The sequence below is a fragment of the Papio anubis genome, chromosome 18, assembly GCF_008728515.1.
Source record: "Papio anubis isolate 15944 chromosome 18, Panubis1.0, whole genome shotgun sequence".
In the NCBI taxonomy this organism is placed as follows: domain Eukaryota; kingdom Metazoa; phylum Chordata; class Mammalia; order Primates; family Cercopithecidae; genus Papio; species Papio anubis.
The window spans coordinates 24,859,432-24,886,204 of record NC_044993.1 but is presented as its reverse complement, the minus strand read 5'-3'; the positions used below and the strand labels follow the sequence as shown (position 1 = coordinate 24,886,204).

General features: G+C 41.6%; 1 protein-coding gene across 4 annotated transcripts in view; it reads right to left on the bottom strand.

Moving 5' to 3' along the window:
* CDH11 (cadherin 11) overlaps positions 1 to 26,773 on the bottom strand; it is a 174,347-nt gene that overhangs the window by 108,596 nt on the left and 38,978 nt on the right. The window contains exon 1 of one of the 4 annotated variants that reach the window (XM_021932051.2): positions 15,348 to 15,809. The exons of 1 other annotated variant lie outside the window; for it this stretch is intronic. The gene's annotated coding sequence lies outside the window, so the exon portion shown is untranslated. Of the gene's footprint in view, positions 1 to 2,919; positions 4,224 to 9,587; positions 9,780 to 15,347; positions 15,810 to 26,773 lie in introns of those variants that run through there. 2 more of the 4 variants (XM_021932050.2, XM_017953466.3) reach the window with 2 other exon arrangements.

Genomic DNA, 26,773 nt, shown 5'->3' with positions numbered 1-26,773 from the left:
GTAAGACTCTTGCTGAAAGTGTTCAGCCAATAATACCCCGGGTATGGTTGGAATCCAGCAGTGCTGCCTTCATAGCCCATGTACCTTCTGTTTTCCTTCTCTAGTCTTCTGTTAATAATGCAGCTGTTACTGTGGCCAGCATGTTTAGAAAGGTTGACTTCTCAAATCTATAAAACACTTATTGAACTCCCCACTGTGTCTTGCATTCTTTACCTCCCTTCAAAATGTTTCCTATAGAAATCCTTTCTCCAAAAGCCTGTGCAGTCAATCAAAAAAGCTTTGGAAGAAAAGCAAAAATAGACGGTGAATTGTCTATGAATTCTAATCACTGCAAACATTAGAGAAAGAGGGACTGTGGATTCTGTGAAAAATTTTGGTATACAATTATATCATGTTTCTTAGAAAAAAAAATGAACATACAAAATCCAAGTTGTTCGTTATGCTTTTAGTGTAGTTGATGGAGCTAAGACGGCTTTGCAGGCTATAGCGGGTTGTCTGTTTCTGCATTCTCTGCACTGGCCTTCATGGCTGGAATGTTCATTTTCCTTCATCTTCCCCACAGCTCATGACTCTCCCAGACTTGGGATCATGTGTTCCCCTCTGAGCCAGGAAACTACACTCCAGTCTTGCTGCACCCACTTCCTACCTACTCTCAGGACTTCTCTCTGCCATCTTCCCAGCTCTGCACACCATCATGGGCTGTCTTCAAGTACAGCACCATTGTCATCTATCAGCCCTTCCATCACTGCGGTTGGCTGCCCACAGCACTAAGCCTCTTAGGGGCTCAGACAGTACATGCCATATACTATTTCAGAGAGACTAGAAATCAGGAAAAAGAACACCATGAAGCCCGAGTGCATAAAGTAGAATGAAGGACATACTCGGTAAGCATATCAAAATCAAGGAAGATAGTCAGGGGCAAATGCAGCTGTGACTGTAGCAACTCCCTTTTGCTGAGCTCTGATTGTGTGGAAGGCTCAGTACGTGAAGAGCCGTCTCCTTCCTTTTGCCACTTTCCCTCTCTTAGGATCTCCATTAAAATGGAAAGAGTTGCCAATGAAGGGAGCAGCATAGCCCAAGGAGAGAGAGTTTCTCCATTTTACAGATGAAGAAACTGAGGCTGAATGGCATATGCCCAAGTGCATAGAGCAAGGAAGTAGCATAACTGGGCTGGATCAATAAATCCACTCCTTTTTCTTCAGGTTTAAGAACCCACCGGGAGGCCCACTCCCCAGGGCAAAGCATGCCTATTCCTGTGGTGTGTGACTACAGATAATTTCTACTTTTTGATAAAAACACAATGGAAAGGCCGGCTGCAGTGGCTCTTGCCTGTAATCCCAGCAGTTTGGGAGGCTGAGGCAGGAGGATCACATGAGCTCAGGAGTTCAAGACTAGCCTGGGCAATATAGCGAAACATATATATACATATATATACACACATATACATATATATACATATATATACACATATATACACACATACATACATACACACACACACATATATATACACACACACACACACACATATATATATTGTTTGAGCCTGGGGGGTTGAGGCTGCAGTGAGCCAAGATCACGCCATTGTACTCCAGCCTGGGTGACAAAGTGAGACCCTGTCTCAAAAACAAAACAACACAAAACAAACAAACAAAAAAACACCACAATGGGAAATTTCAGATATTTTGGAACATAGTTGATTAAAGCAAACTATAATTAAATGTTTATATATTATTCTTGTATAAACAAGTGAAATATCAGGTTTTTAAAACTTTTCTTTGGCGAAGAAGTTGAACAACGGCCATCCACTTTTCTGGTGGTCTAGAAATACCAATTTGCTTTGTTGATGTTGCTCTGTGCAGGCAGGAGAAGGGGCCACACGTATGCAGCCATCCCTGGGAGTCTGCAGATGGGGGCTTCTTCCTTTGTCGGGCATCATATGTTTCTGACATTGTTGAAGGGATGATTAAAATCAATTAATAATCTCCATTGGGTGTTTTTCTTTCCTGTTATTGCAAAGTTCCAAAACCATATGGTAAATCATATTTCATAAGATAGGATTGTAGATCACAATGTTTTTTGTAAAAATAATGAGAGAAGCAGGAAGCTATTGCATGTGAGAGAACAAGACTTAAAATCAAGTTTTTCCTCCTCCAAGCTAGTTTGAGTTTGGGCAAGCAAGAACTTTCTGAGCCTCAGTTTCCTCACTGTAAAATGGGGATAATAACAATTATTTTGTAGAATGATTGTGGAGAATAATCATAATACATGCAACACTTCACTTATACACTCAAAAATCAACAGTTGTGATTATGAAAAGATATATTGTGCTTCTATGATTAAACAGTTTACCTTTTACTGTATATTTGCTATTCAAAAACCCCTATAATAGATGCGTAAGCATTTATACAGAACTAATATTGACATGTGCATCAATATTAACATGCAATCTTACCACATGTAATTAATATTTATCTATAAGCATTTTGCATATTTTTTTTCAGATGAGGAATCTGAGTCTCAAAGAAATTTAGAGACCCCTCAAAGTTCCTGGACTCAGCTTAGACCTCTGCTCCCACTGTGTGGTTAAGGGATACCAGCTGCCCTCTGCTCATCCCTTCCTGCAAAATCTTCAAGGCTGGCTCCTTACTGCCTGCACAGAGGATGATGCCCAGCGTCTATCTGTAATTAGAAGAAAGCATCCATAAAGAGTTTCTGAGCTCCAAATGGATTTGACACAGTGGCCTTTTAAATCAAACTCTTACTACGATTATCTTCATTTCTATTTAGTAGTTTTTCTAAGTAAGCCATGCTTTTAGAGGCACCTAATGCAAAGTGACAACCTTCACCATTTTCCAAAGCGCCGATGGACGGGCGTAGAGGGAGTCCATTGTCACCATGGTAATTACTGCACAATACCTGACGGCCAATGGACGGTCAGGAGGCTCAGGCAGCCGCTGAATCCCGCATTGTCCAGGCCTGATAAAAAGACTAGAGGCCTTGAAAAGCCGGGGAGCAGGATCTCACAGCTCTTTCCCTGAGCCCTGAAAGGGCCATTGTGCTGCCACCATAAATTCTGGGTTCCCCGGGCACTTGACAACTGAAGCTAGGGACAATAGAATTCTTGTGTCCAACAAAACACTCCTTGTCCAATGCCGGTCTTATCAGCCGCATTTACAAATGTCTTTCGTTGTACCCAAATAATTCCCTATTAGAAGGGCTATTGGGAGCAGAACTAAATAAATATTCACAGCTTTTGTCATATCTTTGGGAAATGAATAAACAAACAGTCATCTAGCATATGAGCAAACCTCCTACTACTCACTACATTTTATCCGTATTTCTTGTCCAAATTATGTAGCTTCACTTTTTCCCTTTCACATAATTGACAACCGCGGTACTAGAAGCTCCGGTTTTCTGTGCCGTCTACTACACATCATCGGTATTATTGCGTTGGTGCTTCTACATGCGTTTTGTACAAATTACTCTTCCCCACACCGCTGGATTTTTATTTCTACCTCCTGAAAGAGGAGGAAATTAGAACCCAGAGAAGTTGAACAACTTGCCGAAGATAACCAAGCAAATGAGTAGCAGAGTGGGAATTCCAATCTAGATTTCCCTTGCTCCAAAGACTCTTCCCTTACCACTCAGCAATGGTGATTTTGCTACTGAATAAAGAGGAATAAAAGTTAGAATAAGGGGAAATATCTAAGCACAACCACTATAAAATTTGCACGTGTATATATATATATACACACACACACACACATATATATATACAGAGAGAGAGAGAGAGAGACTATATTATTAACAACTTGAGAACAGCTAGAACAGAAAGAAAATTAAAAGTCTTTCTCCAGAAGAGTATATTTTATTTTTGCCTAAAATGCTAGCAATTTCACTTTTTAAACTTTTTTTAGGGTGAAGGTGAGAAGCAGACAAAAATAAGTATAAGCACGCTGCAGGAAAGTTTTAAGGATGTCTATATGGTCAGTATGTAAAGTTTTCTGAAGAACTACTAGGGTGAACAAAGCAACCAGCGTGCACACAATCACATATGCTCCAGAATAATTTTAACCTCTTCTTCTGTAGCTGATTTTATTTTAGTTGTTTGTCTCCTTGTCATGTATGGATAAATATCTAAACATTTGAATGCAATGCACATGATCAAACAGAAATCCCCTTCTCGATAGAAACCACCAACTAGAAGAATAGCGATTTTTACATTAAAAAGAAACCTGACAATATTAAAATTCTAAATGGCTCCCTATCAGGTCAGGAGATGCCCACACTCCACATTTATTAACACAGCTCATGCATCTGTCTCCTATCTGTCCCCAGCCTCACCTGCCCACCTTACCTCCTGCTTCAGTAAGTATTGCTGTTCCTAAGCCTGGCAGGCTTTGCACCTCTGTGCTTCCCTGCATCTGACCCCTTCTTTCATTTACTGTGAGTGTGACTTTGGTGGAAGTTCTCCTCAGTACCTAGTATAAACTCAGAGGGCTTCAGGATTCCCTTAGTGTAACATAGTGCTTTTTTATGTCTTCCACAATTAGAGATCTTTGATATTTATAGCTATTTGGTCCTCCCAACTTTGCATCAAGGAAGCTGTGAGCTATTTGAGGACAGAAATCACATTATTATTCTCACTTTTGTTTGGCCCGGGTCGGTACACTGCTAACCCTCCACAGGGCTAGAATACTTTAGAAATAAATGAATGGTAGTAGTTAGACAAAGAATGACCACAAAATTATATATTTTTTAATTTAAAAGATTAAAAATACCTATTGCCTTTTATCTACTTGATGTCAAATGACAGATATAATTTGTAATTTGTTTTCAAGGACCGTAATAATGTACTCACTTGGCGCAAATTATTCAGCTTTGATAAATGCAACGTGGCACTGTTTGGTTTGTTTTCTATAATATTTTAATATTTCAAATCAGTAAAGTAGGTTATCATTTTGCAAATAATTGACTATTAACAATAAAAGACTGGGAAACCAACAGGTATTTTCTGGCTAGCATTAAATGCCTGTGTTTGTGCAAGTATTAAGTTTGAAAAAGTGTGGTCAATATTTTCTAAACACTTCACATGCCAAATGAAGCATTTAATCATCTTTGGGGATTTAAGGCATGAATGCCATCATGTACAAATGATGCTAATTCTCAGCATTTCTCTATCTCCCAGAAGCTGAGCCTTCTCCAGACACAACTTAATCCAAACAGGCAATGATGATGACTAAAATTTATTGAGAATTTCCAACGGACCAGGTCCTGGGCTAAGTACCTTCCTGCAATATACAATTTCATCTTATGACAATCAGGTACTGTGGTTTTTCTTCATTTCACAACTAGGAAACTGGAGCACAAAAAGACTGAGTAAAGTTGCCCTCAATCACAAAGCCACTCACCAGTGAAGCCAAGACTTGGGCACAGGCAGTTTGAATCTATAGCAATTCACTGAACAACTGTACTCTACTCCTTTCTTTGGCTATAAAATGGGGCACTAAATTAGGAAAGTAGTCCAGAGATTTAAAAGAAACATGACTAAGGACTGCATCGCTTTACCAGGCTACCTAACTATCCAGAAAAAGCAGAAACCAACTACGAAGGAGAACCCATGCATGTAATGAAGAACAACAAAGACCTTTAACCAGACCCAAGGCCTGAGACAGTCTCTTGTATTTTATCAAATCTAGGCAACTTCCAGACAACCAAGAAATCTGCTTATTTGCAAGTTTCTGGAGTACACAAATCTACATATTAATAAAGTCAGAGAAGTGCTGCAAACACACACACACACACACATACAGACACACACACACTGCAGTGTTTGTTGTCTGCCAGAAATAGTCACAGCGTCCCGCTATCTTTTCATAGTAAGAAAAGTAAACTGCATAGTCCATAGCAATACGACTGATTTATGATATAATAGGAGAGAGCTCCCTCTGGGGCTATTATACTCAGAAAGAAACAAAATAAGGTTTCTCAAAATTAAGTGGGACTATCCTTTTGCAATATAAAATTAGGTTAAGAAAAAAATGCCATTTTGTTATTTGCTTCTTCCAAGGCACTTATTCTGAAGATACAAGCTGTGCAAATTCTGCTTGTCTATAAACTCCACAGGGATAAGAAGCATATATGTTTCCTTGTCCACTTTGTAATCAGACAAAGGTACAAACTAAATGCTTCAAAAGAGCTTTCAAACCAATGACTTAGTAAATAAAAATCTGAGCCCTGGACATAGTGGTCTCACCTATTCGCAAATGCTTCTGAAGGGCTGCAGTGAGTGGAGACTGATTTTCTTCAGGCGGAAATTTGAATTTGGCCACAGAGGGGCTGACGTGAGCCAGGGAGAGAGTCTAGCGGGTGCTCTACATCCTCATCACACCTCATTAAGTACACTGGATTCACTCAGGGTCGGCAGGGGAATCAGGTCCTTAAAATGTTTCAGTTTTGCGTTTGCTGCACTTTATTGGTGGAAGAACATTCTTCACTGCTAGGCACAAATTTTGACATTCTTAAAGAATGGGAGAAATCATTTGTCAATATCGAGAATCTAATATTTTCGTAGGAAGCTTTAATAGGCTGTTCTACCTCGATTTATTTGTAAGTCATATGTGTGTGTGCTTCAGATGTAAATGTGACTGCACACACACACAAACACACATCCTCAAGGATGCATTTGCTGTTTTTATCTTTTCATGTTTTAATACTCTTCGGATGGTTACTTTTACTAACTCCATTGTTAAGAACTGAAAATAAAGAGGAAAAAAATAAATGAAACACTGTCAACAGCTATGTGGAGCTGGGTCATCTTACCAGACTGTGCTTGGATCATGAGTGTGGAAATGACAGAAAAATGGTCCTGTTTGTCTGCACATCAGTGGATCAGAAGTTTGGGGAGGTCTTCTTCTACAATATTCATTTATTAATTCTCTATCATACGGCTTCCATCAAGAAAATGAGGCTGGATATCTACACTTCATCTTAGCCAAAAGGCCAAGAAATGAGGAGGCTGTCTTAACAGGTTTTTAACATGCCTCCTTGGCTTTGATATCTGCAAATGTTCTATATAGAGAGATATAAAGATATATAATAGTATCTATATGTGTGTTAATACACACACACACACACACGCGTACATGTGTACATATTATTCACAACTTGATCATTCATATTTGTAAACATTTCAGTCACTTTCTTTATCCAGTAAGTAAATGAATTTTGGCATCGGGTACCAGGGTAGATTTGATGAGCAGTAAGATTGTTTCCTACTTTGAAATGACAGAACTTTGAAATTGGGATAATCAGTTCCCCTGGCTAAAAGCATCCCACCTCCCTCCATCGGTGTTCCAACCACGCTTTGGGAAACACAGAGCTAAGAGCTGATACTTCTCTAGTGTTCAACACGAGTTGGGGATTTCATGGCCAAATCCAATACCATGATGTAGCCATCTTCAAGAGGACACTGCATGTTCAGAAGACCTTGGGGGCCAGGGAGGGGTCACCTTTGGCTCTCAGAATGATGTGTACGTACAGCCAGTTTTCAGAGCCAAGATGGTCCTCAGAGAAGGCCCAGAGGACCTTATCTAGGAGCCAAACCAAGGGGGCATGTCCCCCAGCAAGCCAAGGGGCCAAGTTGTGGAATTAGAAAGACTTTGGCATAAGATGCAGCTGCAAGCTGATTCCTGTTTGGGCCTCTATGACTCATCAGTTCTGTGACTTAGGACTCTGTTTCCTTACCTGTAAAATGAGCATCATAACACCTCACATTCCTGTGGCAAGCACAGAGGTGATAATGTGTGCAAATAACGCTATTGTTTCTGACATAAATTTACTGTTCACTAAATATAAGTCAATACCATCAGGGTTCTGTTATCAGGGTTCTGTTACAAAGACTCAACATAAAAAAATTAATGCAATACCTGACACAACAGAGGCCCCACCAATTGCCAGATTACTGGCCTTCAATGACAATAAATGCGGGAAATAGAGACATGCCTTTTCAATTCTTTTCAGTCCTGATGTCAGCAAAGAGAAAGTCTCTGTTTGCAGTGATTTCTGAACAAACCTTTTTTTAACAAAGACAAGGCAGTCTCAGGCTCAGAGAGGATTCAATTATGTTGTTTCCTTTTAATTATATCTGTTTTTTGGCTGCCTCATATTTATGACAAGAGATATTGACTTGCCAGAAATTAGAGCAATATAATTTTCTTCAAAAAAAAATTTTTAAATAGCAGAAAGTAGAAGGAGTCAAAAGAAAATATTAAGTAAATAACAATGTGAATCGTATCCAGATATTAGGGAAGACAAAACCTGAATGATTGAGAGGTGGGGAACATGGATCCATGGCACCACAACTATTTTATGGACAGGGAGACAGAGGCCCAAGGGGGACATGGGTGAAGAGCGGCACCTACAGCATCTAATCCGCTCCAGACCCTGCCTCCAGCATCCCAGGGTCTCTGCACCACATCTTCATTAATATCACACGTCAGGTCAGCTACACAAGGGGACTGCAAAAAATGATCACAGTTCTCTTCCAAGGGCAGAGAAGGAATTACAGGGAGAGACAAATGCCAGTTCTGACATGGTGGTGGAGGAGGGAGCAGTGGCTAAAGCCCTACAGGAAAGTAGGTCTTCATGAAAAAACTAGGTTGAAGACTCACCCGGCCCACTCTCCACCTCATGCCCTGTGACTCATGCCATGCATTTTACCAATACCCTGTTTGATTCCAAAAAGAATTTCAGGCCGCCTACAAAGGTGCATATAGTACAAACACATATGAGACTATTTTGAACACTAAAAATGTGAAAAGGTGAAAGAACAGCATGAAATAATTTGAATGAAGGTCATATGCAAAGCTTGGTCTACGAAGTCATATTAGTTGCAAGGGCTGCCTCACAAAAGGGACGGGGACACACGACCTGGCACAGGACCACAGCACCCATGAAGAAAAACTGGTGCTCAGCTGGATTGCAGCCATTCTGGGTACTGATGCCAGAATACTATTTATCCCATTGGTTCTCACAGAGACAATCCCGTGCAAGACACAAAGCAGCGTTCTTAAACATAGTGGAAAGACAATTATTGGGCCACTTAGAACAGCATCACTGGCCCACACAGGTGAAGGAAGGAGACAGAGGAAGACACTCAACAGCATCTCTCTGCCAGGAGGACCTGAGAGCCAGTCCATCTTTCACATGGCTGCTACAGGCACACCCTAAACCAGGGGCCTGCTCATGCCAGGGTGCAAAGCCCTCAAGGTCTCCTTGGATTGGTCTCCTCTCCTTTAACAATAGCCAAGCCTGCTATGTTCCAGATACTGTGCTAAAGTGGAGTGTCACATAGATAACCCCTATTTGAAAGTGGAGAAATCTAAGATGGAGAGGGTGAATTATTAATGCCACCTGCCTTGCTAGTAGGGATTCACATCCATGCAGCCTGACTCCAGAGCATCCTCTCTTAAGCACCACTCCACTCTGCCCTCAGGGAAAGCCCTTCATTAGTGAGCCCCACTGGTCTTCAGCTTCACTTGGGGAAACTCCTTCTAGGAACCCATTGCTTTGCCTCAGCTTACCATATTGTTTCACTCTGCCTCCTTCATTCCTACTTTTGCCTCTGAACCGAATATCTCTTCCTCTTCCCTTTTCACAAACTTATCCCTGTCTTTTAAGGTCTTGGCCAAATATCACCTCCTGACAGTCCACCTTCCCAACTACACACACATACACAAAGCTTACACTGCGGCATCATCTCCACCAACCACTGTGATTGGTGGAGATGACGACACAGTGTAATTCTGTGAGCAGATGTTTCTTGAACATCTATTATGTGCCAGGCATGAGTCAAATCCCTGGATACCAAACAGCTAAGATTGCTCTTTTTACAGATTGTTCAGCCTCTGGTAGAGTTAAAAAGTAAACAGAAAAATAAGCAGCAAAGAATTAGATAGCGATAACTTACACACAAAAAAATTTTAAAACGTTAATAAAACAGAGGGAGGATCATATCTTCTTAGGATCTCTTTACACCAATACACACATGGCCAACACATAGCTGATGCTCAGTAACTGTTTGATGAAATGAGAGGCAACAACTATGACCTACAACAACCTTTATCAGTCATTCCGTTCTTATGTGTCTGGACATTTTGTTGTTTTAAGAAACCATTTTCCCAACTGTCTGCCTGCTCCTCCAGTCCCTGTGTGGTTATGAAAAGCAGAAACTCTGTCATCTGCATCATGTTTATAGCTCCTACGTTACCTACTCGGGAATCATCTGCATTTTTTGCAAACCATAAACACAGAGACCTGGACTTAAAGTCTGACAGACATCACAAATCACAGGATGTAAGAGCCAAATGAAAACTCAGCAGTGATCTAATCTAGTGATTTTACTAACTGTTCTTGGCAAAGAGTGGTATTCCTGGGGTATCCCAAAGGCTGCTGCAGGGGCTGTGGTGTGGTGAGGAGAGTTGGAGGGAGGTTTCTGGGGATTCCTACAACTTTCTCCTTTCTTCTATTTAATCCACAGAAGCTCTACTTTATCCATGCTGTATGTTTTAGAGGTTAGGGTAAGATTTTCTTTACCAAAAACCTGCATGAACTTCAAGGAATCAACAGGAGAAAAAAGAGAAACGAAGAATCCAGGAGTTAAATGAATCCTTTGAATTTTTACAGAACCTCATTCTGAACAGATGTATATGTTTAGACACGGGCAGATGCATACAACCACAGACAGATGACAAGGCATAGATAGAACACATACACGATGTAAGTGGAGCACATATTTGGCAATGGGGGTACAAAAGTGTGAAAGAAGGAGCTATTAAAATAGTAGCGAAGTATGCTTTCAAGGGAAGCAGAAGTCTTTCTAGCCCTGCCATTCTCTCAAGAATTGTGTCTTCTTTGTTGCTCATTCATTCATTCGTTGTTTGTACTTTGAAATGGTGCTCATTCATTCATCGTTTTTGTCTTCTTTGTTGCTCATTCATTCATTCATTTTGCTTTGAAATGGAACTCATTCATTCATTCATTCATGGTTTTTACTTTTTAAATAATTGTATATCAAGTATTTCTATGCACAGTGACGCATAGAATTGGGACCTATGTAAAAGTGAGACAGAGAAAGAGAAGGAGGGAGGGAAGAAGGGAGAAGAAGAGAAGAAGAAGGGAAGAAGGTAGGGAGGAAGAAAGGAAGGGAGGGAAGGGAGGGAGGCAGAGAGGAAGGAAGGAAGGAAGGGAGGAGAGAGGGATGAAGGGAGAGACTAAGGAATAGAAAGAGGAAGTACTAGACGGAGGGAGGAAGGAAGGAAGGGAGGAAGGGAGGGAGAGAGGAAGGAAGGGAAGAAGGAAGGGAAGGAGGGATGGAGAAATGAAAGGAGGGAGGGAGGAAGGAAGGGAGGGAGGAAGGAAGCAAGGAAGGGAGGGATGGAGGAAAGGAGGGAAGGAGGGAGAGAAGAGGGAAAGGAGTGATGGAGGGAGGAAGTGGGGGCAGGGAGAGAAGGAGAGAGAGAAGAAAGGAGGGAGGGAGGGAGCAAGGAGAGAGGGAGGGACAAAGTAAGGGAGAAAAAAGGAAAGGAAGAAAGGAAGGAAATGAGAGAAGGAGGGAAAGAGGAAGGAAAAGAGGGAAGGAGGGAGGAAGGGAAACTGCAAGATAAAGTAATCAGGTGAATGAGGGGCCTGAAATGCCCTGACTTTCCTCTCTTCTCAGCACACAAGGAGGCAGTGTCTTACACAAAGCAATCGCAGGGTTCCAGAGGAGGCAGTGTCTTATACAAAGCAATCGCAGGGTTCCAGAGGAGGCAGGGGGGTGAGAAGAATGAAGGGAGCTCCCAAAATAAGACATGACTACAGAAAAAAAAAAAAGAGAGAGAGAGAGATGACGACATGATTGGATCTATGAGACTGTCTATTTTTAGTGGCCTAAAGAAGACTCTCTCCAGTGACCTTGCCAAATTATGATGCAAACAGAGTTAATGAAAGCTCTCTCAACCTTCTCTTCGAAGTCAGCTCATTACCAGATCATTTCTGCAGACTCATCGCCCAAAACCCTGTAACCTCATTAAAGAACTAATCCTAACAGGTTTGACCTAAAAGTGAGCAGATGGATTTACTTGAACAGATTTCTGCTTTTCTAGTGGTTTTTCCCGAAGAAACATTAAAGACCAGGTTAGCATTTCTAAGCCATTTGCTTTAATTTCTTATTGATGTTGGTGTTTTGTCTTTCAGTTAAATGCCACTCATTTTCAGAAATAAGAAAAATGCTCCGAGCCATTAAGAAAGATGCTTCCTTTCGATGTCATCTTAATTATTAAAATTATAAAAAATAGAAAAAAGAACAAAAAGAATTCTAATCTTGACTAATTTGATGTTTCCCTATACATGTTTTAAGTATTCTTATTTTATTAGGAAAATAGAGCATTAGGCTGACTCCAAACAGAGTAACTCACTTGAAGTAAAGGACCTTGTCGGTATTGCAATTCTTTAAATAATCTCATTAAGTTTCACCCAGATTGCCAACAAGAAACACTTTTTTACATTCCCATAAAGTTACAATTGCCTTGTTGTAACAAGAGAATGTTTAAGTAAAACACAATACATGCCGTGCATGGAATAGCAGACTTTCCCCAAAGTCACAATGCTGTGACTTATAAAGAAACATGGGAAAATACTTGGGACTATTTCCACATGGTTCATTATGATGTCAAATCTGGACTCCAATTACAATAATGTAAAAATATTTCTGACTAATTTGAATAGTAGGAGGAAGAAGAAAATTAGGACAATTCATGAGTCAGAGTGAATGAATTCCGGGTGAATTCTTTCCTCTCTTCTTCTTTATTTCTAATATAATGGTTAAAGTATTGTCTGTTCTGGAAACACTTTTTAATCTTGTAGTCACTTCATGCCACCTGGAGTACCTCTTTTGCAGCATAGATGCCTGAGTTGGCCACATCTAAAGTGAGCTTGGGTACCATTACCAATACCTGAGCATCCATTTTTTTGTACAGCCAGGAAAAACTGCTCTGCCCAGAGATGCCCAAAGAACAAGCCAATTTATTCCAAAACAGAAACAGAAGAACAGTTTTACAATCCCAATTGACTGAATCATTGAAGTGTCTAATTAATATTGATACCATCAATTTGAGTCTAAAATACTCTCTTGGGTTAAGAGAACCCAGGAAGAAAGGTAAGCAACTACCAGTCCCATAGCATGAACTTTAGAAAGTTCTCCGTGGAAGCCCCTTTCATTTCATCCAGTTTATTCCTCCAACACACATCAGTTGACCACCAACTGCACCATAGGACCGTGCTGGGGACCAGGGACGGACACAGTGATGAACAAGATTAGAACCTCGCCCCTCATGAGCTTGCATTGTATCTAGTTTTGGCTGCTTTGACCTCAAACCCGGATAGAATTTCCCAGGAGAACTCTTGAGATTTGCCATCTCACTCAGAATAAATTAGCCAATAACCCCACCAGCCTGTAGAACAGAGTTGCTGAGTTTAAGTCCAGACCCTGCCACTGTACGATTGTGACAAATCCCTTTGCACTCAGAGCCTCACTTTCCCTATCTAAACAATCAAGAGGTAAGTAAGTTTCATCTTTTAGCAACCTAGACGCTCCATTATTTTATGGGGCAACAAATTCATTTGCACCCAGGATATTCAGACACCTCACACTAAACCAAAAGCCACGGAACACGGACAGAACATAGGACACTCTTCATGCCCACAAAAGCAAACAAACACCTGTCCAGTAGGAGAGTGAAGGAAGGAATGCAGGGAGCTGGTGACTATAATCTCTATGGGGGGAGTTTTGGAGTCTGACAATCCAGGGTTCAAATCCTGCCTCTACCCTGTAATTGAATGTGTGACTTTGAGTGAGTGACTCGACTTGACTGTACAAGTTTCAGTCTCCACACCTGTAAAGTGGTATCTCCAATGGCAAACTCACAGCACGGCCTTGAAGATTAAAGGAGGGGTATACATAAGGCACTTGGCACCACCCCAGACATGCCATGGGTGAGCAATAAATTTTACCCAAATTAATGTGAATTAACAGAAATATTATTATGCATTGGAAATCCCTGCTAAGACTGAATCTTGTTCACTTTCCTAGTGCCAGCACCTGGTGTAGGCCAGACACACAGAAGATGCTCAGTAAATAAATAAATGTTAACTCTGATTAACGCATACTGATTAGAAACTCTGATTGGAAAATAGGTATAAATGAATAATTAAAAATAGGAAAAGCAGTTGGTTGTTACTTTATAAACAGTTTGTTCAGGGAGAGTATTTTTCAAAATGCAAGGCAAAATGGTGATGAAAAGGTCACAGACTCTGGGAGATGCAGAAAAAATCCCCAGCCTCCCCCACGGCTTGTGAGATCAGCAGAGGCAAAAGCCAAATGCATGAGTCATGCCCAGCAATTCTGAGGCAGGGACCAATCAGAGGTGTGTGCTGTCCTCGTCACTGTCCGACTGAACTCTTCATTCATTGAACAAACAGTTCAAAAGGTCCTTTGAGGAACTCCCTGGTGCCCTTTGGCAGAAGAGTGGCCACAGAGCTGACACCATGAGCAGAAAATGTGAGAACCTGTGCTCACGAGAAAGTGCTCCCAGTGGAAAACGAAAGGAGGTCAAGGCAGGGAAACAAGCAAGCCTGTTAAGGATTCCATACAACGCCGCAGAAGTGTTTTCCAAAAGCAGAGTCCCCACATAGCAACGGAAAATGCCAGCTTCATTTAGGCAGCTGCCCAACACACACACACACACAAACACACACACACAAACGTGTGCATACACACATGCATGCATAAATACATGCACATACACCCCCATGCACAAACTCCAAAAAGGGAGAAATGACTCTAAAATAGCAGAGCCCACTTTGCATCACAATGAACAAACCGTTATGATCCATTTCTGATGATGAGTAAGGGGCTACGGACTGGCTCTCTGTAACTAGGTCAGGCACCAATTGGTAGTCAGCTCCACAGACCCAGGAAGATTTAATGAGGAGGAGACCAGACAAAGACAGAAGATGGAAATAGTGCCCCAAGCACGTGTCCCCAGACACCACAATCTGGCGATGGGATCCAGTCCATGCTATTTCTCTCAAAGATAGACCGGAACAAACTTTTGGAAACTCCTGACATGCGGATCACCAGTCCAGGCCATGGCTCTGGCAGCAGCAACCGGGCCGGAATAAAAACAAACCCCGAATCAAAGGAAGATCGCGACCCAAGCCGAAAGTACAGAAAGAGCGAAGGCCGTACAGAGGCGGCCCCTGTTACAGCAGGGACAGGACATAAATAAAACGGCACTGCCAACCTCAAGCTTGTGTCCACAAAAGCCAATCCCGTTTGCCAGGATCTATGCGCCACCGTTCCCGTCCCTCGTCCGTGCCGGGCAGTAGTAACTGGCACCTGCATTCAGGCTGGCAGATGGAGAGGCCAGGCGTATTGATTCCAGTGCCTACTCACTCCACCACCACGAAGGTCACGGCGCAGCAGCTGGCCGCCGAGGGACTTCCTTGAGAGGCAGATTCCAGCCTTGGCAATGCCATCGCCAGGAGGCACCTTCTCTCTTCAATCTCGGCACACCTCATGTGGGGAGACCAAGGGCCACAGGACCGTGAGAGGGCTCAGCCTAGCTTTGTTCTGGACAGACGGAGAGGCGGCTCCTGATTCCTGGCACTGCCAGCAGCCCCGTGAATGAGCCACTGTGGTGAGACACACACCCACTGCTAATGAGACCCACACAGACACAGGCAAGAAAGGCAAGTGCAGTGGTTGCTACAAAACAGGCAGAGAAGAAGCCAAGTCAGGCAGAGGCAGGATCACATCGTGCCCACCAGGCTCATGGTACCCCCAGCCCACGGGAGGGTCCCAATCCAAAAGGAGGACCTCGAACTCTTTGTCTTCCCTTGAACTAACAGCATCTTCTTGTCCAATTTTTTTTTTTAAATTGACAGCCAAAATTTTATGGACATTTTTAAAAAGTAAGTGCCATCATCTATCTATTACTCTTATTGTTTTAGGGAGCATTTTTAACTTAAAAACCTAAAGGGGTAGATTTTTCAGAAACACACTTAGCAGTGAAATACTTGTATATTGAAGAAAAGGATGCATAAAATTGCTTTAGAACTTTAAATACAATTTACATTTATTTTACGCTATTGTATATTGTAAAGCAGTAACAAGACTGGGCTCTGGGCAAGTTGCCTGATCCTACCTGTTCTAGTCTCTAGCTGGATAACTTTAAATCAGCTACCCAACCTCTGCAAATATCCATCACCTCACTGCTAAAATGGAGATTAGAGCATGCCTCTCATGTGGGGTTTCCTATAAAAATTAAGTTAATTCACGCAATGCACTTAGCACATAGCAAGCTCTTAATAAGGGCTACCTACCTTGATCATTATCATGATCATTAGTGTGATCTATGTTGGCCATTTGAACTGACCTTGCAGAATAAATGCTTAGGTTACAATGCTACATTTTTTTGTGTCTAACCACAGTTATTGAAAATCCAATAATATCTAAGTATATGGACCAAAATGGAAACAACTCAATGTAATTTCACTTGCTGAAAATTCAGAATATTTAGAGAAAACAAGAAACCTAGACCCCATCAGCTTTCCCTGCCCTCTCCCCTAAAAATCCAGAAGGGAGAAGACTGCAATTATCTAGTTCCATTTTTAATTAATTAATTAATTAATTAATCTGAGACAGAGTCCCCCCCCTTCCACCCAAGCTGGAGTAAAATGGCATGATCTCGGTTCACTACAACCTCTGCCTCTTCATGTGATTCTCATGCCTCAGCCTCCTGAGTAGCTGGGATTACAGGTATGAGACAACACACGCAGCTAACTTTTTATAACTTTAATAGAGACGAGATTTCACCATGTTGGCCAGGTTGGTTTCAAACTCCTGGCCTCAAGTGATCCACCTGCCTTGGCCTCTCAAAGTGCTGGGATGTTACAGGCATGAGCCACCACACTTGGCCTTCATTCTTAATATACTGCTTTTGATAATTACTCCTTTTTTTGGCACCCTCTTAAATTTTGGACCCTGAGCTCACTCATACCAAACTAGACCTGGCCCTGGGTGGGAGGTAAGTCCTCCTCTTTCTTCAGAGTGTCCTTCTGTCACTGTAATGTACAAGTCACTTGGGGACCTTATTAAAATGCAGACTCTACTCCAGCAGGTCTGGGAAAAGGGATGAGGTCCAGGTCCTGCCTAACAAGTGCCCAGGTGATGGCAGTGAGGACACCACTGGTCCACAGACAGCACTAGGAGAAGCGAAGCCTTGGAGAAAGGAGATGCTTGGAGAATGGGGAGGGGAAGTAAACACCTGAGTTTCATTTGGTTGTTTTTTTGATGTCATGGTTGTTTTCAGACAACTTGGAAACTCTTTTATTATTCATGGCTGTTGTGAAAGCTGTGGATAAGTCCTTGGACCCAGAGGCGGGGAACATTTGTTGTTTTGTTTTGTTCTAAATCAAACAAATAGAATAAAGCAAATACCTGTTGACTCCTGGTGACTGCCCTTTGGGGAGTTCATTTAACTTTCATTCCCTTATTCTTTTGAATGGCTACGGAAGCAGGGCTAGGAAGGCCACAGAGGACAAAGCTGTGCAAAACACCCAGACTCCAAAGGGGACACATTGCTGCTAAGAGTAATAAAACAGTGCAGGCTCCATATACCCGAATTAACTGTCTGTCACTGCCCTTCAGGAAAACTGCAGGGAAGAGCAAGAGTTCAGAGTTTTGGATTTAAAAACTCAGGGTTCACACCCAGGCTCCAACATTTGGTAGCTGTGCAACCCCCCGGCAAGTGGCTTAACTTCTCTGAACCTTAGTTTCTCTACATAGAATGGGATCCTAGTAGTGCCTGCCTTATAGGATTGTTGCTGTAAGATAATTCATATATATACACACACACAATATGTGAACAATGGCATGCCTTTTCCAAAGTCCCAAGAAAGCACCCAGGAACTGGAACATTTATGACAAGTTCCTATGGATGTACCCTTGTGTGTAATTTTCCCTATTTCCAAGCCCGTATCTTCCCCCCAGAATATGCGTGTGTGCACAGAGACAGACAGACAGAGATAGAGAAGAGGAGGGGAGAGAGAAAAATAATAAATAAGAACAACTGAAAGAAAAAGAAAGAGTTTGAGTCGTGATAAAGACCCATATTCAAAATAGTATTGTCCTCTTTAACTTCTTCCTAATTATTATGCAGAACAATGAAAACATTGTAAAAGAAATATTAAATCATCTTACATCCTTAGGTGGAAGAAATGGTTAATATTCTCTATTAAAGTGTATATACTTGGAAATTACCAAACACACAGGCACGCACACACATGTGCACACACACACAGACTTCCTCCTCCTCTCTCAAATCTTACACTCTCTAGAACACGGCACTGTGTCCTACACATAGTACACCCTGGCAAACATAAGCAGGCTGAATTCTTGGAAGGAAAGGCTTGCATGGCTGGTGGTCTGCTCATCATTCCACCACTTGGGGGTGTGCACTTCCAGCCTGGTCTGCCAGCCAGACTGGGATAGGGAAAAATGGGGGGAAAGGAGGCCTGAAAGGAATGGCTCTCAGTCGTGCCTTTAATTGTCACCATGCTGGGGGACAGAATGTCCGACAAGCTTTCTTGTCTCTGAAAGAAACAGAGCCACTCAGGCAGAGGATTAGAGGACTCTGCATGTGGCAGTGGCCTTTCAGACAACACTGTCCTAAAGCCCGTTTCCCTGTCTCCATGTGGGATGAGGGGGCTCTCTTCATCAAATCCTACTTACGGGACCATCTGTGTCCCTGACCATGTAAATAGGCCTCTTGACACTCACTCAAGCATTGTTGCAAATTGTCCTCTTCTCCACACTAATGCTCAAGGCTGTGGGACACTGCAAAGAACCCTTCTTCCATTAGGGATTTCTCTGTCTAAGCAGGATTTATGATGATCCTTTGGCAAGGATCTTTGAATCACTGGCATTCACAGGACAGTCAGAGCGTATTTCAGGAGACTCTGTCGCTAACAAGCAAAACAGCTCTGAAGATTTATCTCCTCTGATGAAGCAGGCAAATCCTAATGCTCCCAGGATGCCACCGCTAGACAAGGTGCTATTGCACGGCGAGCGTAGACAACATGGTATTGGATACACCAACTCTCTCCCAAATAGCTGTGTGACCCCAGGGAAGTTGTTGAACCTCTCTGACCAAGTTTTCTCATCCATAACATACAAACGATCGTGTTTTCTTCTTAGGGCTACCGTCAAGATTACGATGTTGAATGGAATCAAATGCCTGATGTACCTTACACCTGACTTATGGGCAGAGTCTAATACACAGTACCTATTCTTTTTGATAAAGGATGTGAGCATGTGTAGTAAGTAGCAGGCAGCATTCACTGACTACCTAGAGCTCTGCCTCTGGGAGGGGCTGTGAGCTGCGGTCCCAGTAGAATGAAATGAGTGCACCTGTGCCTTGAGAGTTTGCCAACAAGCCGGCCCCCTTGATGTGCAATAATTGTGCACCTCAGCAAGAGGAGCCCACATCCTGCCTCACCACTCCGGCACTTGTTAAACTTAAATTTCATTTGTATCTATTCTAGTCAATTTTCTTTGATTTATCTCCCACAATCTCCTCCTCCAATTCCTGCATCTAAGCTTGAAAGGCATAACTGCCTTTGTTTCTTTGGTTGTTCTTTTCTTTCACAGGGTGATGCCGACAAACCAAATAAGAAAAAAAAAAATCCTCCCTCCCTCGGGCTCACTGAGCTGCTCCTCCACCAGCAGCATCCATCAATAACCTCAGAGATGTCTCATGGCCTGAAGAAAAGGAGACTGGGTGGAGACAAAGGTAGAAATAAGTGTGGGCTCCCTTTGATCCAGCCCATCCTAGAAGCACATGGTATTTTTTTTTAATACTTTAAGTTCTGGGATACACGTGCAGAATGTGCAGGTTTCTTACATAGGTATACACGTGCCACGGTAGTTTGCTGCACCCACAAACCTGTCATCTACGCTAGGTATTTCTCCTAATCCTATCCGTCCCCTAGCCCCCCAACCCCCACAAGCCCCAGTGTGTGATGTTCCCCTCTCTGTGTCCATGTGTCCTTGTCGTTCAGCTCCCACTTATGAGTGAGATCATGTGGTGCTTGGTTTTCTGCTCCAGTGTTAATTTGCTGAGAATTATGGTTTTGAGCTTCATCCATGTCCCTGCAAAGGACATCAACTCATCCTTTTTAATGGCTGCCTAGTATTCCACGGTGTGTATGTGCCACATATTCTTAGCACATGGTATTTCTAATCTGAGACACTGAAGCAGGGAGCTTTGGTCAATCCCATTTTTCTCAGGGGCAACTGAGGCTCAAGAGAGTTTGGTAACTTCCTAAAAGCCACCAAGGACATATCAGGAGTATAAAGGATACCCAGACTGGCCTGACTGGGCATCCCATACACTTTCCACTGCATCTTATTATTTCCAAGAGACAAAAAGAAAAATCCTATTGGCTTTCGGTGCTTTTGCAAAGGTCACAAAATAGTAAAGATACCTGCATGTCTAGCTTCTGGCTCTGCCATGCTAACATGTGAATGCCTGAAACTCACTTGATCTCTTTAGATGTCAGTTTTCTTACTGGAGAAAAAAAAAATAAGCATAAGCATCTTTACGGATGATTACATGTAGATAAAATGAGATACTAGTGCGCATAGCCTGGCATGATGTAGAAGCTCCTCAATGGTGTGTAGCTTCCTTTCACAGCTGTGGGAAAAAAAAAAATATCTTATTGTGAGACACATGTGCAGAAGAGTGAAACTGTGACGTAAAGAGAATAACTAATAACCATGGAAATGAGTGTATTGCCTAGTCTAACTATAAATGTGTACTCAAATGCAAAAATGAAATGAGAAAAAAGAGAAGTTAACAAATGCTGTATCACATCTCACCTACACAGTATCTTACCATGTTCCCTGTAGTCAAGACAGTGAAAAGGTGAACTATAGGTACCTTATAAGGAACCATGCAGGTTTTACAATCAACACAATATGCTTCACAAGGGAAATCCTGTTAAATTAAATATTACTTCATTACGCCGCTATAGGACTCAGAAGTATCAAGTTTCGCAAATATTTGGTGGAACATATAAAACAGATTTAACGTCCTATATTTTGCTGTTCTGTTCATCTCTAAGACTTTGCTGCCTCTTACTTTTTCATATCAAAGATAAAGAAGACTCTTCTCAAATATTTTCCCTTCAATTTATGGTAGCCAGAAATGCATTTGTAGGCTCTCTGTGTCTTAACACCGGCATTGACTTCATTCACAGATGTGGAAATACAGAGACAGTTAAGTGTTTCTGAAGTAGAGGGTGGCAATTAGGTTGATCCTCTGATTTGTGAACTATACTCACTTGCTCTAGCAATCCTTACCCTCCCCCACTATGCCAAGGTGCATTACCACTGAAAGCAAATAATCGCATCCTCTGTTAATTCTGCAGGATATTTCTTTCATATATTTTGACAACATGGAAAACTCAGAGAAACCTCCCTGACACTGATAGTGGAATTTCAAGAGCTCAATCTGTGATGGTGTCTGGCTATAAGACTTTACAGTTTTTTGCCCTCCTGCTGCTATTTCCATGTGTAGAAAAACAGTTTACAAATCCCTGCTAGTGAATGAGTGTGCCTGTGTTTACCGAGCTCAAACGTTCTGCCTTTTGCTTGAGACATGTGATACATTCGTGCTTCTGGTGACATCAGACATATGTGATATCCCCGTAGTGACAGGAAAGCTTTAGAATTAGCATCAGCAAAGACATTACTTCATATTATATCATTCCCCCAATAGCATTATAGAGAGCCCCCAAAGAAAACCATGGTCTCCCAAATTAAAAATATCATTGAATACAATCTCCATCACACAGCAAGAAGCTGATTTTTTTTTCCAGGACTTTCCAGAAACTTCATAGGACAGTGTAACCCATCTCAAAACATAAAAAATTCTAGTCTAATAGACACTTTTTTGATCAATAAGTCATCAAGCATTTATCAGGTGCTGTTTTCTGCTGAATGAGGCACTAGAAATCACAAGGCAGGTAAGCAATAGAGATTCCTGTGGGAGGCTCCTGGAATCAGGAACCCAGGCGGACTCCAGATCTTCATTTCACAGGGGAGAAAACTGAGAGAACTATGTGCAACTAATGTCATTTGGGGAATTTGGCAGAACCTGGGGATGCTGGCTGACTGGCTGTAAGCAATGTATAGTCCAGCTGTTTTTGTCTCCAAGCTTAACAATAATTTAAAAATAAACACCAACTTGGATGTGAAAAGTGAAATTACCCCAGCCTAATATGCAGTGTTGATTCCTAAGCTAAAAGTGGCCTGAGTCATTAGCAAGGTCCGCCTCATGAATTTTGACAAAGCCTTTCATATGCAAGGCATTGGAAAACCCATTCAGAAGGAACTATTAATGAGCATGTCCTATGAACCAGGTGTGAGGGACGCAATGGCATATACAATGGAGCTCCTCTCTGCACAAAGTTTGCAATCTAAGTAGTGACTACTAGTAGACAGATGGGATGGAACACTTGCTACAGGGTGGCTGACCAAGAAAACCTCGATGACAGATCTATTTCAGGGCAGAAAGCATTGAAGGACAAAAAGGAGTTGAGGGGAAATATTATTTTTAAAAGGATTTTTTTTCTATCATGGTTTGCTTCGCATTTTATTATAAAAAAACAATGTTTTTTCTCAAAATGTTTTGTAAAAGGATTTGTACACATATTTAAATGTATGCTTTCACGTTGATTCTTATAATAAAATTTACCTTACACTATTGTGTATGCATGTGCATGTGTATATGCATGTGTGTGTGTGTGTGTGTGTGTGTTCCAGTCAGCATTCTGCTGTGTCTCCGATTCTCTAGGATTAGGTTTTAATGCTTAAACTCTTTAGTATGGTCTGAGAATGAAAAGCTTCTCACAGCCTTGTTCCTCTTCACCTTTCTCGATTCAGTTGACCCTACAGAGCATGTGCCCCAGTCACACCAGATCAATTTCACTCCTTGAACATGCCAGGTATGTTTATGCTTCTGTCATTTGCATAACCTATGCTCTTGAAACCCCCTTGCTGTCTTGTCTAACTGGGCAAATTATGCCTTGGTCTTTACAAATTCATCTCTTTTCTCTAGCTTTCTCTGCCTGTTTCATCAAGTGACATTAACTCATCAATCTCCTGGAAACATCTGTTTTCTTCGCACAGGTCTCAGCTCAAATTGCATTATGATTATCCATATAATTTTTAAGTTTTACCTCTTGATATTTTTTCTAATTATCAGATAATGCAGACTTAGTGTCAAAATTTTAGAAAATAAAATGTATAAATGAGAAAATAAACATTTCCTTACACTATTTTTTTTCTATTTTTAAATGCAATTGAGATTTTTCTTCTTCTGTTGTACCTGACTTAATATAAACCCTGAGCATTTTCATGCATTTCTACTGAGAAGTCTCTGGGAGCTCTGCTGCTAATACCTGCATAATTGCTTGTCCGATGTACAGTAAACTATATAACCATTCAACCCCTACTACTAGGGTACTCAGTAGTTTTCACATTTTCCTATTATAAGTACAAATGCAAAAACACTAATTGTGCATTAATCTCTGTCTTCATTCTTGCTTATTCCTTTAGAACGGGTGCTTAGAAGTGAAATCACTGGGTCAAAAGAGGTAAAACTTTTAAACCTCTATGTACATATTTCAGATTATTTTCCGGAAGAGATGTTTTAATTAACAAACACACCAGTATTATTTTTAAAATGCTCATTATAATCCCCCATCCCATCACAATAACAATAACAAAATTTTTAAAGGGATAAATGCATTGCTTGAATATCTTTCTTTGATTAGTAACACAGTCGAATTTTTTATGTGAACACATGTACATGTATGTGTATGTGGGTATAGTCACGCATATAATTTTGGTTAATTGTATTGTTAGCTGCTTCCCCTACTTTCCATGGGAGCAATGGTATTTCTAATTCATTTGCAAGAGCGCTGTATTCAAGTATTAAAATACCTCTTCATTTGGTTTGAGATTTTGCAGATTTGTTCTTTAGTCATCATTTTGCTCATGATATTTTTGAGCTAGTAGTTTAATTTGTCCATTCTTTTCCCTGCTACTATTATTTCCCTTTGTGGTTGTTTCTTCACATGCTTAGATTCTTGATGCATCATGATCTTCATTAAGAAAGGTTTCTTTCTTTATTCATCTTTGTATCTCTGGCATATATATGCAACGGTCGTGCCTGGAATATAATCATCATTCAATAAATCCTTGCCAAATTGTATTGTATTTTATTGTATCATACTAGGAAAAGCTACCTCTCAGATCATTTGCTTTCATATATCAAAATTCACATTTTAATAATTTATATATGTTGAATACATTTAATAATGGATAATACTACATGCATATGTCTGTCTAAATTCTGTACCTCAATATATCTCTTAAATATCTAAATTGATCCATCAAATTACATGTTCTGAATATTGGTATGAAATATTGATAGATAAACATATTCCACAGATGAGCCATTCAGTGCAATGGCAATCAAACAATGACCCGCACAGGGAAGGTAAAGAGCATCTACCATGTAATACAGCCCTATCAAAATGGGGGTCTACTTTGGTTGTCTACCAAAGTATAATGTTATCTGTCAGGATCAAAGGCTTGAACACCCCCCAAGAGAACCTGAGTTTTGTTTTCGTTTTATCTTCCAAACCATAAAGGGATCACATCACTCAAAAATTTTCATTCTGAATACATTCTAAAATAAAATGTATCAAACAGCTATATTGTATCTTAAGGTGTCCTGAAATTAATTTTTGTTGCAAACATAGATGAGATTTGTAGTGTGAACACAGAATGAATTCAAGGAAATTTATGCGAAGTCACATTACATGTCCTTGGGGGAGGGGAAGCAGAGGGGAGAGAAGGTGCTGAGGACTGAGTCCTCCAGACCCTGCACAGGGCCACTGCTGCCCCAGTGCTGCGGCTTCCCTTTCCAGGGGCTGCCTAACAGGCTCTCATCTTCCCACCTGAATGAATTCCTTCCCAGGGGCCATGGACAGGAGATTCCTAACCCCTGGAGTAAAGCACAAAGCTGCTTGCCCACCTACATTCTTTGCCAGGACAGTCTGGCTCCCTGGGCTGAGGGAGTTTAAATTCCTGCCAGTAGCACCCTGACATCTAGTCAGGTCAGGGCTCGGCTGAGCTCGGTCTGCCCAGGTGTCAAATAGAAAGCTCACACTTTAACAGGTAATAGCAGAGGACAGAGGAAAAGGCTGGGATCCAGCCCTTGCCAGGGCACTGTGCTGACCATCAGACTGGGTGACCCTGTGAGCCCCTCATCATAGGAGGGTGAACAGCTGGTTAGAAACAAGTACGAAGCAGTGTCTGAGCATACATGAGGCTTATACAAACCACACTGCCAACCAGTAGCAGAAGTCAGACTGGACACTTGGCATTCCTCCTCCCTCAGAAGTCCACACTGAAGTCGGGGCTTTCTCTGACTGGTCACTATAGCCTCAACCCATGTGTAAAATGTAAGCTCCAGATTCAACTGACTTCCCAGTAAAAAAAGGACAGTCTGGGAGGAAAGAATTATTTGCTAATAAACTCCTAGTATCATCTTCTTATATCTATTAGTTTAGTCATTCATTCATTTATTCAAGGTGTAACACCCAATTAAAGGCACGATATACAGTGAATTTTGCCATTAGGAAGGTCTGAATTCAAGTGCGGAGTCAACCCACATCAGCTTGGAAATTTAGGAAAAGATATCTAACTTCGGTAAGCCTCATTTTCTTTACCTATTTTGATGTTGCTTTTAACAGCCCAAACCATTACCTTCCTGGTAGGACCATTACCTGTTTCAAAGGCATCATTTACCTATGACATTGATGCTTTACCTGTAATAGGCTGTGGGCGCAGCAGGGGGCTCACACGAGAAGCCACACAAGGGTTTTATGTAGTAGGGCTTGGCACATGGTGAGTGGGTAAATAGAAGCTACTCTTAAAATAGGAAAGAATACCTAAAGTGTATATTGAGTAGGAATCCCATGAACACTGTTTCCAAATGACTTGACCCTTAAAAGTAACTGTGAGAGAAATGATTTTTTTTTTCTATTTTGACAATGAAGACACTGAAATGCAGAAAGTTTGAGTGCCTCACTTGAATTAGCCACCAGCTCCTTTTCAGATTTGGAATTTGGATCCAGGTTTGTCTCCCTGCAAAGCCTGCACTCTTCCGCAGGTGTCAGGCTGCCTGGTTCCAATCTACGCAGTGGGGATGCAAAGAAGAGTGAGGCAGCCTTGCTTTACCCGCTGACTAGTGGGAAAGAAGGACGTGAGAGCACATTATTGTGCCTGACATGGTAAGTGGCATTGAGCCAGGAGAGCATAGGAGTGATTGATTCCAGGCAGAGATGGGCCAGGAGGGCCACACTGGTCCTGTCTCTTTTGATAAGTTGCTTCTTCAAAGCCAAGAAGAGTGTGTCCAAATAGCAAAAATGGGGAAGACTGGCTACTAGGTAAAAGCCTGGAAAAGAAAAATGGGCCAACTTGCATCGGACCTTTCCCATTCAAGCCATCCTGGCAAACAAATCATTGCTGAGGCAAGACACACCTTGACACAGATATTCTGACAAGTCATTGACCAAGGGATGACAGAAT